The sequence below is a fragment of the Neofelis nebulosa genome, chromosome 9, assembly GCF_028018385.1.
Source record: "Neofelis nebulosa isolate mNeoNeb1 chromosome 9, mNeoNeb1.pri, whole genome shotgun sequence".
NCBI classification, from domain to species: Eukaryota; Metazoa; Chordata; class Mammalia; order Carnivora; family Felidae; genus Neofelis; species Neofelis nebulosa.
The window spans coordinates 47,588,136-47,607,300 of record NC_080790.1 but is presented as its reverse complement, the minus strand read 5'-3'; the positions used below and the strand labels follow the sequence as shown (position 1 = coordinate 47,607,300).

General features: G+C 35.7%; 1 pseudogene; it reads left to right on the top strand.

Moving 5' to 3' along the window:
- The window catches only part of LOC131486309 (large ribosomal subunit protein uL10-like), a 41,406-nt pseudogene extending 24,241 nt beyond the window's left edge, over positions 1–17,165 (top strand).
- The last annotated feature ends 2,000 nt before the right edge of the window (positions 17,166–19,165 follow it).

The following is a 19,165-nucleotide window of genomic DNA, read 5'->3' as shown; positions in this document are numbered from 1 at the left end:
TTGTAATCTGATGTCCATTCCTGCTGGCCTCCTGGGAGTCACTTTAGAATGAATGTGCATCAAAAAATCCATCTATCTGCTACTTCTCTTGTCTCCATAAGGTTTCTACCCGTGAACCAAGAGGACTAGTGATGGTGCTCTTTGATTACTTAACTCTTTCCTCCTTTTAATGAAAATTCCCAATTATCCAGCAAAACTCCTTACTCATCACCATGTTTCCACCACTCCTCTATCCTTATATTACTCATCCTAGGAGCAGGATTGGACTGATCATGTCCTCTCCCTCTTTTGAAACCCTTTCTTAACTAGTTTCTGGAATACCACATTCTTGGTTCTCTTCCTACCTTACTCGTGACTCCTCCTTATTTTCCTTTGTTGGATTATACTTGAATTCATAAACTGTAAAGTTATAGTGTCCTAATATTTGATCCTTCTATATACTTCCCTATACTCATTCTTCAGATAATTTCAGACTGTTTCATGACTTTGAATTCCACTTGTAATCAATGAATAATGCCTTTATATTTCCAGCCTCAACCTCTTCTGCAAACTGCATACTTCTTTATCCAACTGACTTCTCAACTTTGTAAGAGAATCATAAGCAAATGAGTTCTAACCATCTTTTTTCTATAAGGAATATTTACCCAGATTACTAATCAGTACTTCACATTTAAAAAGTCCAAATCTGCCTCCCCAAACTTGTTTCTTCCCCAGTCTTTCCATCATGGAACAGTAACCACATTTTTCTAGATAATAAGACCAATTCACTTAGCATCTTTTTTGATCCTTCTCTTCCTCTAATACTCCACATCCAAACCATCAGTGAATTCTGTTGACAATTTTTCTGAAATATATCCAGAATCCAACCTCTGTTCCTTACTTCCACTGCTGCCTTCACAGTCCAAGACACCATCATCTCCTCCTGGACTAAATGACAGCTTCCTAGCTATTCTCTGTGCTTTCACTCTTGCTCTTCTGTGGAATATTCTCCAAACAGCAGCAGCAGAGCAAGAGTTTTGAGTAGTGGATTCATGTCACCTTGTTGCATGAATGTCATTAGTCTCGTGGTTCTCTATAGAATACCCCAAGTACACATCCGCTCAAGGATTTTGCACTAGATTTTCTTTCTGCCTGAAATGCTATTTTTTTAAATAGCTGAATGGCTACTTTATTTTCTTCAAATCTCTGCTCACATATCACCTTATCAGCATTGCCTTTTAAACATTTTCTTGTGTAAACTATCACATCCCCTACAATAACTTTTTATCCACTCATTTTGGTTTATATTTCTTCATTGCACTTACTGAAACTCTGAATATTATATCTGTCTGTCTTCCCAAGAAAAATATCCACTACAGAAAAGTAGGGCTATTTTATTCTTGTCATCCCTCTAATTTTTCAGTGCCAAAGTCCTTGTTTGGTGAGTCACAAAAGTCACTCTTTTGGTGTTTTCAGTATCTTGCTGTAAATTTAGTTTCAAAACAAAACTGTAATAGAAAAAAAAACCCACACTTCTTGCATTCATTCAACAAATACACTAGGCAATCACATCATTAATTATTAACCTGTCATCATTAATTATTCAACACTAATAAATTATTCACCAAATATACTTTTAAACTCACATAAATATAAAAGAGTGTGCTAAATACTGTTGGGAATACTCACATAAATAAGATACCATTGTTCTTTTTAAAAACTATATAAATTGGTAAGCATCCTCACAGAAAAATAAAAAAAAGATACAAAGAGAATAGTCTTGAAATGTTCCAAAGAGAGAAATAATCCCTAAATGGGCAAAGAATAGTAATATACAGCTTTGTTTCATAGCTAGCAACTGGACTGAGTTTCAATATAATATAAACGTAAAAAATCTGAGAAGAAATAGCGATTTCATCATTTGCTAATCATATGATCTTTGACACTTTGTTCTTAAATTTTCATTGATGTTTTGTTCTTAACTCCATGATATTTAGTATTCTCATCTATATGATGGAATATTTTGCAGGTATTAAGTGAGGAAAATGTTAGTAAACCATATAAGCTAATACCTGGCACTTAATAGTCCTCAATTCTTATTATAATAGTAAAGATAATATAGCTTAAATGTATATCATGAATGATGCAGCCACAGAATGACAGGATTTGTTTTCAATATTTAATATTTGTTTTTTTTTTAAAATCCTTATTACTTAATAATGAAAAGCTATTATTAAAAAGTATATAAAATCTTTCCATTACATATATGACCACCACATTTAATAGTTTTTTCGAAAGATCTCCAATGGTTGCAGATAGAGTTGCCAGAATTAGCAAATAAAAAACACAAAGTTCTCAACTAAAGTTAAATTTAACATGAACAAAAAATTATTTTCTATGTAAGAATGTCCCAAATATTACGAGACACGCTTATACTTAAATTTTGTGTTTGTTACCTGAACTTCAAATTTAACTTGAATACTTAAATTTGATGACAATTTTAAATATAATCTCTGGTTTTATTTTTTTAACTTAAACAGTGGTATGCTGATAAACAAGCTTATCACACACACACACACACACACACACACACACACAAACACACACACACGTATACATAAACAAACAGAGAGACTTTATATGCTGTTTGCCAAGTTCGTCTACTGAGCTGACAGTGGCCAGCTCTGATATACCACTGAAAGGGAACTCAGGAAACTAGAAGGAGTTTTAGAAATCAAATTTAAGATCCATTTATTTATTTTTTTCATTTTTTTTTTTTTTAAATGTTCATTTATTATTTTGGGATGGGGGAGAGAGAGAATCCCAAGCAGGCTCCACATTAGCGGTGAGGAGCCCAACTAGGGGCTGGATCTCATGAACTGTGAGATCATGACCTGAGCCAAAACCAAGAGTCAGACGTTTAAGCGACTGAGCCACCCAGGCACCCCCAGAGCCATTTAATATAGAGATTAGGAATTTGCAAACAATGGTCTGAAGGCTAAATTTGGCCATGTCCTTTTTTGTAACTACCCTCAGGTTAAGAATTTTTTTTTATATTTTATATTTTAACTTACAAAGAATGATATACAAAGAGAACTTCTATAGCCCACAAAGCTTAAAATATTTATTATATGGCCCTTTATAGAAAAGTTTGTCAATTCATGAATAGAGGAAGAAATTCATCGTGATTCATTCATTCAGTGAATAATTTTTTTTTTTTTAATTTTTTTTTTTTTCAACGTTTTTTATTTATTTTTGGACAGAGAGAGACAGCATGAGCGGGGGAGGGTCAGAGAGAGAGGGAGACACAGAATCAGAAACAGGCTCCGAGCCATCAGCCCAGAGCCCGACGCGGGGCTCGAACTCACAGACCGCAAGATCGTGACCTGGCTGAAGTCGGACGCTTAACCGACTGCGCCACCCAGGCGCCCCCATTCAGTGAATAATTATTGAGAGCCTGCTATGTTGCAGAAGTCCTGCCAGGTGCCTTTATCAAGCTGATAGTGTAATATGAAAAGTGAGAAAGATATTCAATTGAATAAGGGTTGAAATAAACCTATAAGCACTAAAATAAATCTATATGGAAATATAGAGCATTATGCAACCAAGTTATGATTCTAAAGTTAGGTATTTTGACTTTTTCATGATGCAAGCTAGTAAGTCAGCCCTGCCAACTATGGAAACCTATTTTCTGATATATATATATATATATATATATATATATATATATATATATATGGAATATATATATATATGAGGAATATATATATAAATAATTATATATTATTATATTATATATATTATATCTATATATTATATAGATATAATATTATATATATATATATTTATGGTTAGTAAACTGCCATTTTAAATGCTTAATTCAAAAATTTACTTTTCATATACCTTTTGCATTTCTTCAGATTATTCCTTTGTTTACAGTTTTCAAAGAAATTTTAGCAAGGCAATGTTATTATATATGTATTAACCACAGAATAATCCTCGTGATCTTCCAGGTCAACTTCTTTTATCTAACATGCATGTCCCAGCAGGACACATACTGAGTGGCAAAACACTAACGGGAAAACAAACCAAAACACTCAGGCAGCCAGACCCATCAAATATACTCTGCTTACAAATGTGATGTTAGATATTATTGCCCAATGCACTTCATATCTGACCTCTGTCTTTACTCAAACTTAACACATTTTCCCAAGTCATATACTTTATTTTTTTAATATTTGATATTAAAGGGGAAGAATTTATTACATATATAACATTAGTGTTTCTGCCTCTGTACAGAATTTGAGTCCTAAATTCTACTTAATACATATTGTTCCATGTCTGTCATGAAAGGTATGGTCTCACAGAGTAACTCTAGAGACTTCACAGATTGATTCCAAATATTGTCCTGTTTATCTGGAGTGGCCTTTTGAGCCTCATGGTCTTTCGTTTGCATCTTTAGAACAAAGAAGACTGAGTCCTCCTTCCCCAGGCACCTAAGCCTATAATTGTGTAGCCATAGCCATAAGATTTTATCTATCTGTTTTCATCTGACCTGTTACTCTATGTGCATGGATTGACCATAAGAGAGGAAATTTCTGAATTCTATTATTTTACCAGTGGCATATATGGCATAATCTTAAAGTTTTATAAAAGGCAACATAAGGTGCACCTGGGTGGCTCAGTTGGTTAAGCATTCAACTTCAAGTCATGATCTTGTGGTTTGTGGGTTCGAGCCCTGTGTGAGGCTCTGTGCTGACAGCTCAGAGCCTGGAGCTTCCTTCAGATTCTGTGTCTCCCTCTCTATGCCCCTCCCCTGCTGGTGCTCGTTCTTTCTCTCTCTCTTTCAAAAATAAATAAACATTAAAAAAAAGACAACATAAATATACTGTTACAAACATTCAATAATTACATGTCAGGGTCTTTTCCACTGCTAAATTGGAAATTTAATAGAAAAAATTAAGATGTACTTAATGTAAATGTTTCTTCAAGGCATGAAATCCACTTACATTTTAAAATTGGATTACTTCTCATGTTTGCAGGTGAATGAAAATTTTTCTTTAAGTTCTGAAGTGACTGTCAGATGAATATGATGAACTCAATTATTTGATTTCAGAAAGTATGGTGAAACTATAAAACATTTCTTAGAAAATTAAATATGTATAAGATAGATAAAGAAATTGCATTTCTTGAGAGTGTGAGTTTTCTAGGGTGAATCATAGGTGGGAAGTTTACCTTTTGGGGGTCAAAAATCTTATGACAAATTAGTATCTTAAACTTTCTCCTTTTGTAGCAATAAAATAGTGTTTAGGAAGTATTTGGAAGCTTGGCCCTTGCTAAAAATTGTTTCAAAAGTATAAAACCTAACAATTTGCTCTCCTTTCTGCCTAATATTTAATCTTCCTTGGCATAGTCCTAAGTGATAGACTGGTTTTTAGCTACTTTTTGAAGCAACTTATAACTGGGCTTCAGGGGGCCTTCCCATTCCCAGCTGAGTTATAACAGAAAAACTTGAAGTTACCTCTATAAAATTCAGAGTTGACATTTCTTAATTCTTCTCTTTATAATACAAATCCTGCAGTATTTTGGAATCACTCTTGTACCTATTCTTACTTATTATTTTGGTATTTCTCTATATATTTTAATGTAATATTTTTGTCTTTTAATAGTATATATTACAAATTCTATCAAGCTTTCAATATCTCGAATTTTCTAAACTTTGCAAAATTTCAATGTTTTTGTTCACTAATAAATTTGATTGCTTAATGATCAAGAATATTTTATTAAAAGTGTTCTTTTGTAAGTCAAAACCCCAGAGAAGAGCTCTTGAAACTTGCCTGATAACTATTTGACTTCTTCAATTAAGACTATATTCTGAGTAGCAAGTATGTGTCAACTATAAAGTACAAGACATATCTGACAATCTAATAGCCACATCTATTGAACTGGGTCATGAAAAACCAGATCATATAAGGAACATATGGGCGCCTGGGTGGCTTAGCTGGTTAAGTGTCTGACTCCTGATTTCAGCTCAGGTCCTGATCTCTCACAGTTTGTGAGTTTGAGTCCTGTGTAGCCCTCAGCGCTGACAGCACAGAGCCTGCTTGGGATCCTCTCTCCCCTTCTCTCTCTCTCTTCTCCTCCCCCACTCTTACTCTGTCTGTCTCTCTCTCTCAAAAATCAATAAATAAACTTAAGAAAAAGAACATACATGTCCTTGTTTCCATATTTCTAACATTCTATGCAGACTATTCAGAGGAACCTCAGGTGATGGCTTACCCAACCATGATATTAGAGGACTCCAATGGGGGTAATTTAATTCCTTGGAAAAGACACTTCTCTTCTGAGCTCACAAAACCAAATCACTATAATGACTTCACTTAATCTGTGACTATAGTTTGGATGTGGCCTCAGGTAGAATATGTTCCTACAAATGTACAAAAGATGTGATCTAAATTTGTGGTTATAACAGATTTAAGAAAATCATGGTTCATGGGCTGAAATTTGTCACTTTACACACTTAAAGTACCATTAGACTGATTAGAACAGCGATCATAACCTTACCTGTAAATCAGAATCTACTAGGTGGATTTTAATAAATACCCATGGCTGAAGGTTTGATGAGACCAATTAATCAAGAATCTCTGGAGGCTAGGACTTGGGGCATCAGTATTGTTTAAAAGTGTCCTCTAGTGATTCTTATCAGTACTCAGGATCAAAAACCACAGCGTTAGAGGCCATGCATGGTGTTCAGTTTCTGAGGTTCTCAACTGTAGTTGTATATTTTATATACCTGGGAAGCTTTTGTTCTTGTTGTTTAGTGCTAATTCAGGAGTTCTGCTTCTACCAAAGATACATAAATTTCTTGAAAACCTAACTCCCAATATAACAGCAACAACAACAACAACAAATCAGACTACAAAAAATAAAACTTTCGTAAACCTAGATTGCTGAAGTCACAAGGCCACAACCCAAGAAATACAGAAATCCAAGAATCTCCTCACCACAACCCAATGGAAATGCTTTGTAAACACTGGCTAACTCATTGAAGAGGAAGAGGCACAGAATGCTGTATTATCAGGTAAGAAAAATTCAGCTCCCAATTTTAATATACTTTTGAAGACTGACCATGAGCCACAACAAGAGTATAGAGTAACTGGGAATAGTAGACACAGAGGAGTTCATACCCACTCTGGGGCTCTTCTCTATGCACCTCCTCACAGCATTCATGAATGAGACTGAGAACATAATAGGAGACTGGAGACAGCCATATTTAGTGAGGTAAAAATGGAGGAGGAGACCACTGCTATGACAGGAAAGGCACAGACTTGACTGAGACCCTTCTCCTCTCCTCTACAAAAGCTCTAAGCTGCCTGGGCAAGAGGGGAGAATCCCGCTGCCCCAGACCACAGGTAAGTACCATTGTGACCCAGTGCAGACCAAAAGAAAAAATAACCCTACTACTGGGGCTAGGACATTTTTGGGTCCAGAAATTGTACCAAAACCATCAGCAGTCTCCTAACTTTGGAGGAAAGCAAGACATTCTCCTCCCTCAAAAGTACCAAAGAGGGGCACCTGGGTGACTCAGTTAAGTGTCCAATTCTTGATTTTGGCTAAGGTCATAATCTCATGGTTTGTGAGTTCAAACCCTGCATCAGGCTTGGCACTGACATCACGGAGCCTGCTTGAGATTCTATCTCCCTCTCTCTCTGCTCCTCCTCTGCTCACTTTCTATCTCTCAAAATAAACTTAAAAAAATATGAAAGAAACAAGACAGAGTTTATCTGCTACTGGGGGGACACGTAGCCAAAAAGCACCACTTCAAAGCCACAGGCAGAGAGTATCTGCCTAACACTGAATCTCGATCATGAAAATAAAGATCTCTCCTCCCCCCAAAGCCATAGCAAGTACCAAGTACCAAGCAATAGCAATCTACTGCTGGAAGAGGGTAAACAGTATGCAGAGAGATCCAAGCAGAATAAATACAAAAAATAAAATACTGCTGGACACATTATATTCAAACCACTTAAAATCAAAGATAAACAGTTAATCTTGTAGGCAGTCATTTAAAAAAGGAAGAAAGGAAGGAAAGAAGGAAGTAAGAAAGAAAGATAGATCATATACTGATTAAAAATCAAAGGCAAGAATTAGAGTCAGAAAGTATGCAAACCAGAAGACAAAAACTGACATCATTAAAGTAATTCCACAAGCAAGCAAAAAGTCAAACTAGGATATTATACCCAGGAAAAATAAATTTTTACATTAAGTATTTTTTAGACAAACCAGTGCTAAGAAAATTCATTACCAGCATATCTGCACTTAGACAGAAGGAACATAATATCAGAGAGAAATCTGAAATACAGAGTTCCAGAAATGGTCTCAAAAAAGAAAGAGAAGATATATTTGTTCTTATTTTAAATTTTTCTAAATATATTTGACTGCCCAAGCAAAATTAATAGCACTGCATTGTAGGTTTATTGCCTATGTAAAAATAAAATATATGACAACAATAATATAAAAGAGAAGAGGGAGGAAATATAAGTATAGTGTTATATACACTTATGTATACTGTATGAAGTTGACATTAATATTATTTGAGTTTAGATTGATAAAGAAATAAGCCAATATTATAGTTAAAATGTAAGAATAAAACATATACCAAATAATTTTTTCATTTAAAAAATTTTAAGTTTATTTATTTATTTTGAGAGAGACAGAGACAATGTGAATGGGGGAGGGGCAGAGAGACAGGGAGAGAGAGAGAATCTCAAGCAAGGTCTGTGCTGACAGCATAGAGCCCGATGTGGGCTTGAATTCATGAAACCATTAGATCATGACCTGCACCAAAACCAAGAGTCAATGCTTAACTAACTGAGCCACCCAGATGCCCCTTTTCTTCAAGTTTTAATATAAATTCTAATTAGTTAACATATACGCTAACTGGATTCAGGTGTAGAATTTAGTGGTTCATCACTTACATGTAATACTCAGTGCTCATCAAAACATGTGCCCTCCTTAATACCCATCATCCATGTAGACTATCTCCCAACAACTTCCTACCATCAACTTCAGTTTGTTCTCTATAGTAAAGTCTCTTGTGGTTGGCTTCCCTCTCTCTTTTTCCTCCCTTCCCCTATAGTCATATATTTTGTTTTTTAAATTCCTTGTATGAGTGAAATCATACGGTATTTTTCTTTTTCTGAGTTATTATGCTTAGCATAATACTCTCTAGCTCAAACTACATCCTTGTAAATGGCAAGATTTCATTCTTTTTGAGAGCTGAATAATATTCAAAAAAACTAACAATACAGTTAAAAATGGGCAGAAGACATAAATAGACATTTTTCCAAAGAAGACACAGAGATGGCAAACAGACATAGGAAAATATGCTCGACATCACTTATCGTCAGGGCAATACAAATCAAAACTACAATGAGATATTATCCTACACATGTCAGATTAACAACATAGGAAACAACAGGTTGTTGACAAGGAAGTGAAGAAAGGGGAACCCTCTTACACTGTTGGTAGGAATGTAAATTTGTGCAGTCACTCTGGAAAAGAGTATGAAGTTTACTCAAAAAGTTAAAAACAGAACTACCGTATAATTCAACAATTGCACTACTAGGTATTTGCCTAAAGATACAAAAATACTTGTTCAAGGGGATACATGCACCCCAAAGTTTATAGCAGCACCATCAACAATAGCCAGTTATGGAAAGAGCCCAAATGTCCATTGACTGATGAATGGATAAAAAAGATGTGGAGATGTGGTGTGTACACACCCACCATATATATGTGTGTGTATCTGTGTGTGTGTGTGTGTATATACACGATGAAATAGTACTAAGCCAAAATTATTTTTAAAATTACTTTTTCACCATTTTAATCAATGCAATTTTTACTTCATTTTCCAAATAAAGTTATCCTTCTAATAGGAGATTTTTAAAAATGACATTAATTTGCGTGCACATAACATTTTGATTAACAGAAGTGCAGAAGCACATCATGCATTGTTTTTAATAATGTAATTACTTGATAATTCATTTCAAATTAATAGTTTTAAATTGATTAATTATTAATGGTATATGAAATTAAAATAAAATATAACTTAACAAGGAGCGGGAAACATGCAATGTACACAATTGAGTAGCTACAACTTTTATTCACTAAAACTTGATGTAGGTGAGTTGAAAGATCACAAAATCACACCAGTATATGACTTGTTAAAGCACTTCCTTTTTCTTTTTGTTTAGAGACCTGAAAAACCCTTCTGTTTTCTAGGTGCTAGCAATGGTATCTTTAGAACAGGTATTTTAAGAATAATAGGTCTATTTATTCTTCATATATAACACTCAGAATAGAATTACTTTGCAGAATTCATGGGTGTTTTGAAGATACTGTTCCTGAAAGTTATGGACCACCTATAAATCTAAGTGGCTTCTGATTTTTCATAACTTACATGCTCATATCATCTCCCAGTGCTCTTGTTACCCTGCCAACATTTTGTGATGGTGAAGAGGTTAGAGAGAAAATTTTGAGCAACACAAAAATGTCAGAATGAGGCGTTCTTCCAAAAATATGTGCATGGGCAATTTTAAAGAAAAACTATTAGGTTTACATCTGCAATTAAGAATGCTGCCCACAAAAATTGAAATTAATTAATATTTTGAAATTGTGCTTTTAAATTTAGCACTTAAAGGCAGGTGGTCATTTTAATATGATATTTTTATATTATTACAAATTAACATACTTTGTAATTTATATCAATAATTGAATTTATATGAAGACACAATGTGCATTATATTAATATGAATTAACATATTAGTATAAATTAATAAAACATTATGATATATAATATTAATTGTATTAACTATATCAATATGTTATTGGTAAATTATTTTAACTTTGGAGACTATTTTCTGTTGAAATTTGGCTATTCTAGGGCATCAGAAACAATTATCATTAGATATGCAAATATATTTTTGAAAATTGCTGAAATATTCTATAAATACATTATGTAAATATACAAATTAATATATAAATGTATATATACGTATCTTTCTTTGTATATATTTTTTTTTTTTTTTAATTTTTTTTTTTCAACGTTTTTTATTTATTTTTGGGACAGAGAGAGACAGAGCATGAACGGGGGAGGGGCAGAGAGAGGGAGACACAGAATCGGAAACAGGCTCCAGGCTCCGAGCCGTCAGCCCAGAGCCTGACGCGGGGCTCGAACTCACGGACCGCGAGATCGTGACCTGGCTGAAGTCGGACGCTTAACCGACTGCGCCACCCAGGCGCCCCTCTTTGTATATATTTTATTTCTTTATTTATGTATTTGTTTATTATTTATATTCCTTAAAAATATGTGTATGTGTATATATATATATATATGTTAAAAAAATGTTTTTATTTGAGTATAGTTGACACACAATGTTATAGTGGTAATAGGTCTACAACACAGTGAATCAACTTCAGTATAATTATGATCTGCTCACCATAAGTGTATCTACCATTTGTCACCATACAATGCTATTATAATGTCATTGTCCATATTCCCTATGGTATGCCCTTTATTCCCATGACTTATTCATTCCTAATTATTTTTATGAATATATAAAATATACATGTATGTAATCATTTGCAAAATAAAATCATGAACAAAAAAAAAGTGTGCATATGTATATATATGTATTTATATGGATTAACTACAAGTGAGAATATGGATAGAAAATCAGATTTATATACTTGTAAAGCATAGATAGAAAATATTGATACCTAATAAAGATAATTATTATAGAGTCTTATCTACTGGAATAAAAATGATCAATTTCTATGTCACCAAACCATATTTCCGAGAAAATCAATTCTAAGTACCATTTCAGCCTGAAATCCATGAAGTAAGCCAGAATGTCAAACTTTATATAACTATAGTAATATAAGCGCTATTAAGAGAAAATGACAAGTAATATGAAATTATAGACACATTTAATAGTGAATGAGTAAATCCAAAGTAAAAAGCTTGATGTATGCTTTGTTTTTAGTTTTCTATAAGTAGATTATATGCTTTGTCTATTTCCATAAGGTAGCAGACAAAGGAATATGCCCCCTCTCTATTCTGTATTACTATAATCTTATTAATATTATCTCATTGTACACATAGTAAAAACAATTTATCCATAATTTTGAAGAAATTATAAATTCTATAGGATTCTAGCTAGCAGAAATTAGATTTTAAAAAACCTGAAATTTTCTCACAAAGAAAAAGGCTTAGGCACATAGATTTAAATTCTAGTTCTCTCCAACATTCCAATAAATGATCAAAGGCTTAGCTCATACCTGGCAGGATAATATGGAGTTACCTTTCTCCCTCTGTTTCCAGAAAGTACTGTAATTTTTGTTTTTTGTTTTTTGCCACAGATTAGGATGAGCAGAAAAAAAGCTAAAAATGCTTCTTCTCTTTTTGTGCAATTTTAAGCTTAGCAAAGAGGATTCCTAGGATTTTGAGGGAAATGATGGGAAAGGGAGAATGAAGAAGCAACTAAACATACATGGGCAGAACTGAGATTGAGAAGGGGGCTGAGTAATCTATGTCCTTTGGGAAACCACAGCACTTGAAATAGAAGGCAAGGACTCAGGGGAACACAATCTCCAACACAAGTCTAGAGCTTGCTGTGTGTGAGGGACTGTTTGGAGAACTTCGCCCCTATTTATGTATTTAATCCTCATAAAAATCTTCTGAGGTCACATCTTAGAATTTACATTTTACAGATGAAAAACAGAGACATGGAGAAGTTAGATAATATACAATACCACACAACTAATAGGAGAGATAATATTTTACTCAGAACTATTTGGCTCCATTGTCTGCACTCATCCACTGTACTCTTTCACTGCTAATGGCTGTATGGGTACATGGTATCTTGTTGGCAAATTCCTCAACATCATAGCACTAAATAAAACCTGGGAAGAGTTTGTCTCTCTTAGGTCATATTTGGGTGCTTGGTAGTTGTCAGAGTATGAGAATTTCTGAGATTAAATTTTCCACCAGCCTTGTAGAATGGGGGTTTGGAGGCATAATTAAGTTAATTTAAAACAAGTCCGGCATCAGAGATGAGAGATTGCTGGGACACATGGGAGGTATAAATCTTGATTCAACTATGACCTTGGGAAAGGTCACAGATACCTGAGATGACAGAGAGTGGGAAACCTGTGCTGGCATCTACGGTTCCTTGCTTATACTTAGGGCAGCTGGACTTCCTAGGCAAAAGGTTTGGTTTCTTGTTTGTTTTTCTTTTTTCTTTTTTTTTTTAAATGAGGTTTCTTTTTTTTTTTTTTTTGAAATTTTTTTTTTTTCAACGTTTTTTATTTATTTTTGGGACAGAGAGAGACAGAGCATGAGCGGGGGAGGGGCAGAGAGAGAGGGAGACACAGAATCGGAAACAGGCTCCAGGCTCCGAGCCATCAGCCCAGAGCCCGACGCGGGGCTCGAACTCACAGACCGCAAGATCGTGACCTGGCTGAAGTCGGACGCTTAACCGACTGCGCCACCCAGGCGCCCCTCTTGTTTGTTTTTCTAATAAGTAAGGTTAAACGAGCCTCTGAGAGAACAGGAGCAATGCTGTAATCAACCAAGCGTTCCATGCTTGCTGCTATGACTCCATGGTTATCTAGCTATCTCCTTAAGTCTTCAGATTTGAGGGCCTCTGAACTGGAAAAGAATATTAGAGTGAATATAAACATTCTGCCTCCTACTCCTTTTGGGTGTACCTGATTGAAACCAAAACAAACCCACTCTCTGAAATGACCCTTCTGCAATTTCTTTATTAGTATTATTATTAACATTTATTTATTATTGAAAGACAGAGAGAGTAAGAGCGTGAGCAGGGGAGGGGCAGAGGGAGAGGGAGACACAGAATCTGAAGCAGGCTCCAGGCTCTGAGCTGTCAGCACAGAGCCTGACGCAGGGCTCAAACTCACAAACTGCGAGATCATGACCTGAGCTGAAGTCGGATGCTTAACTGACTGAGCCACCCAGGTGCCCCAACCCTTCTGCAATTTCAATGAAGCATAGGCACAGTGAGTTAACAAGGAATAAAAATGTCACTGAAGCTGAAAGTAAATGGGCAACTCTAAGGAGGAGAAATAATTGAGAACAAGAGAAAAACAAAAAATCATTACCGCATCTTAGATGGGAACACCCCCATTACCTTATTTTGGAGGGGATGTGGGGCTAAGAAGTGGCTTAAACAGAAATTTGTTTTCTCACAATTCTGGATAACTAGAAGTCAAGATCAGGTGTTGGCAAAGTTGTCTCTCTTCGGGCCTTTCTCTTTGACTTGCACATGATCATCTTCTCCCTATTTGCATTTGGTCTTCCTTTGTATTGTTCCATCTCTGGATTTTAAGTCTTTGAAAGATTGCCTGGAATTTCTTCTGTGCCTGATTGTACTTTCCTCCTCACCAATTCCATAGTTCTTGGGAGTCCAAGAGTTTCAAAAGTATCTATGCCAATGCTAAGGAGACAATGTTCTCCTTGTTTTTTCTGTTACGTTATTTACTTATTTACTGGTCTAAACACATTGGCCCAGACATAAAACACGATACTTAGTGCTTTCATTTTCAAACAAACAAAAAAATTAATCAAAATGATTAACCAAACTTCCATATGCGGAAAGTATGCTGGAGCCCTACCCAAAGGTCATCGTGAGTGCCTCAGATCTATCCAGAATCTCCTTGATTCGTTCCACCTCTCCTCTAGCAAATTACAACTCAGCAATCATCTTTGTTTCCTGAGCATTCCCTTAGCTTCTCACACACAGGCAAAATCTTTTTCAATAGAGTTTTCTCTCTAAGAGGAATTCTTATGCCAGCTGTTCACAGAAACAAATGCTTTACTTTGGATGAAAAACATGATAACTGATGTAAAAACTGTAATGGAGGAATGTACACAATATTGGATATTGTAGAAACCCCCATGAGTAAATTAGATGTCAATGTTAAGAAATCTTTCACAAAATACTTAAGCAAAAGAAAAAAAGAACATAAATAATGAGAGTGAGGAAGGAACATGGAAAGTACGCTAAAATACAATTTGCAGTCTAGAGTGCAGTCAAGAACAAGATGAAAATCAATGATCAAGAAGTAATAAAATGAATTTTTCTGGGGTGAAGAAACACTTGAAACTGGAGATCAAGATGACTTAAAATCTATCATGTAACATAAATAAAGAGAGCACCTCAACTTTGTGATTATCCCCGTAGAAGTCGTAAATGTCAAGGGTAAAGAAAACAAACAAAATTTCTGAGTATTTTTAGAGAGAGAAACACAGACACACACAGACACACACAGACACACACACACACACACACACACACACACACACACACACACACATTTATCCTTATGTAATATGTAAGCTGTGGCACCAAAAGTACATTGTCAGAAATATGAGAATTTATAAATATTTTTGCTTATGTATTTATTCTGAAAGAAACAGAGACAGCATGAGTAGGGGAGGGGCAGAGAGAGAAGGAAAGACAGAATCCGTGCTGTCAGTGCAGAGAACGATGTGGGGCTCGGACTCAAAAAACCGTGGTATCATGACCTGAGCTGAAACCAAGAGTTTAGCGAACCAGACGCTTAACTGACTGAGCCAACCCAAGGTCTTAGAGATGTAATCTAGACAGCTTAGAAATTAATCACTTAAAACACTGGTAGCAAAATTAAAACAAATAAGCAAAGAATTCTCTTTCCTAAAAAATGAAGAAGTAATCCTCTACTCTTTCGGCTAATTATAGTGGTAAAACACTGTAGAGAAAAGGGCAGACTGGCAAGGGACTTTGGCATCCAGGAAATAACACAATACCAAGCCTGTGGGTTTTCTTTTTTCTTTATAAATTGCAGATTTGGTGTTATAAAAGCCAGTAACTTGTAAACACCAATGGGCACAGACAATAAAAGCCCTAACAAAAGCCTCCTCCTGTTTAGTTAAAGGACAAGAGGCAGTCTAACAAGATTTAAAAAAAAAAAAAAAACAACTTTAGAAAAGTTTAGCAAACAGCTACTTTACTCTATCCAAACATCACAGAAAAACTTTTGTCTCCACCTCCATGCACACCAGCAAATGCCTAGGGTGTAACCTAGACTTCCACTCTCCACTGGTTGTAAAAATTGGCCCTTCCTCTCTCCAGGCCTCCTTATGAGTGACATCATCTTTAAACCTTGTGAGGCAATTCCTGATAAGCTGCAATGGGGTCCAGGGAAGATGGGTGACCTGGAAGTCCAACTACTTCCTTACAATCATCTAACTTTTGGATGAATATCCAAAATGCTTCACTGTGGGAGCAGGAAATGTGGGTTCCAAGCAGATGCAGGAGATACCCATGTCCCTCTGTAGGAAGGCTGTGGTGCTGATGGGCAAGAATACTGATACACAGGCTATCTGAAGGCATCTGGAGAACAACCCTGCTCTGGAAAAACTATCGCCTCACCTTTGAGGGAATGTGGCTTTTGTGTTCTCCAAAGAAGACCTCACTGAGATCAGGGACATGATGCTGGCTTATAAGGTACCAGCTATGGCTGTGCTGGTGCCATAATCTTATGTGAAGTCACTGTGCCAGTCCAGAACACTGTTCTGGGGCCCAAGAAGACCTCCTTCTTCCAGGCTTTAGGCATCACCACTAAAATCTCCAGGGGCACCACTGAAATCCTGAGTGATGTGCAGCTATTTAAGATGGAGACAAAGTGGGAGCCAGCGAAGCCATACTGCTCAACATGCTGAACATCTCCTCCTTCTCTTTTTAGATAGTCATCCAGCACATGTTTGACAATGACAGGCTCTATAACCCTGAAATGCTTGACATCACAGAAGAAACTCTGCATTCTTGCTTCCTGGAAGGTGTCCACAGTGTTGCCAGTATATGTCTCCGGATAGGGTATCTGACTGTTGCATCAGTGCCCCATTCTACCATCAATGGATACAAGTGGATCCTGGCTTTGTCTGTGGAGACTGATTACACCTTCCCAATTGCTGAAAAGGTCAAGGCCTTCTTGGCTGATTCATCTGTATTTGTGGCTGCCACCCCATGGCCACTAACACCACTGCTGCACCTGCTGCTGCCACAGCCCAGCCAAGGTTGAAGAAATCAGACAAGGATATGGAATTTGGTCTCTTTCACTAATCATCATAAAGCAACCAATTTAGCCAAACTTATTTGTGAAACAAGAAAATAAAAGCTTACTTCTCATTAAAAAAAATGAGTGGGTGGCACAGTTGATTAAGCATTTGGCTTCGGCTCAGGTCATGATCTCGCAGTTCATGAGTTCAAGCTCTACAACAGGCTTTGTGCTGACAGCTCAGAACCTGGACCCTGCTTCAGATTCTATGTCTTCCTCTCTCTCTGCCCCTCCCTCACTCGAGCTTTGACTCTCTCTTTCCCAAAAATAAAATAAACATCAAAAAACATGTTTTTTTTACCCAACCCTTCTGTCACTTAGGATGGCTCAAAGAAGTCTGAGTGGTGAGCTAGGACTCTTATCCTTGCAGAATGAGTGATAACTGGTGTGTCTTTTTCTACTTTGGCATCAGTGGAGACCATGTGGGAATCCTGCACTTCTATCCTTGACTGAGGGTAACAGGGTACCCCTCCTTACTCTTGACTGAGGTGGTATCAGAGTGGGCCTACTAGATAGTCACTTTATCACTACTCAGTAGTAAAGAGAAGTTACTTTCTCTAGAGCCAGAAAAGTGGGGAATCTGGACTTTCACTGTAACCTGGCAGAAATGAGCAGCACTTTACCTTCCCCTGCCACATTAGTAGCAAAGAAGGCTAGCTAAAACAAGATTTTAATGAGGTCAAAAGTCTCATACATAGTTCCCAAAATATCTAGGACTTAATTAAAATATCTCTTGAATTAACAAAGAGCCAGGAAGATCTCAATTTGAATAAGAAAAGGCAATCAACAGATGCCAACACTTAGGTGATACAACTGTTAGAATATCTAACAAGGATTTTAAATCAGTCGTCATAAAACTACTTCCATGATTATGAACACATTTGGTATATTTTTTAAAAGAAATCCTAAGCAAAGAAATGGAAAATGTAAAGAAGAATCCTGAAGGGAGAACAACAAAAATTACACATTTTGAACAGAAAGAATATAATCTGGAAGAATAATGCAAAAGGAGGGACCCGGAGATCTGTGAGACGATTACAAGAGATCTAACATGAATGTTATCAGAGTTCCAGGAAAAGGAGAAAAAAGAAGAGTTGGAAAACATATTCAAAGAAATAAAGGTTGAAAACTTCCCCAAATTAGCAAAAGACATACATTTAGGAATTTAAAAACGGAGCTAATCCCAAACATGGTAGTCCCAAAGAAATTCATGCCCAGACATGTAGTAAACTTCTGAAAATGAAAAGAAAAGAAAAATTTTGAAAGCAGACAGAGAGAAACAACACATTACCTATATGGGCAAAGTTTTCTAATGCAAGTGAATTCCTGATAAGAATTTGTGGAGGCCAAAAGGAGATAGCATGATTTTAAAGTGCTGAAATAAGGGAACTTCATTCCAGAATATACATCCAAGAGTAATATCCTTCAGAAATAAAAAGGAAATCAAGACAGTCTCAGATGACTGAAAATAAAGCAAAATAAACAAAAGAGAAACAAAAAGCAAATAAGAATTGTTGCCAGATGATTTGCCCTAAAAGAATGCTTAAAGAAGTAATCTAAACAGAAAAGAAATGACAGAAGAACAAATTCTGAAACAACAAAAAGAAAGAAAAAAACAACAGAGAGTAAAATTATAGGTAAATACAACAGACTTCTCTTTTCCTATTAAGTTTTCTAAATTATATCTGACGATTAAAGCAAAAATTATAAAATTGTCTATTTTAGCTCTCAACAGGAATTATTTAAGATAATTATGTTATAAATTGAGTTAAGGTAGAATAATGTAAGGAGAGAAAAGTTTTTGTACACTCCTCAAACTGGTCAAAAGATGACAAAAGATGGCAAAAGACTGGTAGACTTATAAGTTATGTGGATACAATATAAAACCTAAAGCAAATAATTAAAAATTCTATACAAAGGAATACACGTATAGACATCACAGATAAATTAAAATGGAATTCTAAACAATGTTTAAGTAACCTACAGCAAGAGAAGAAAAAGAAAA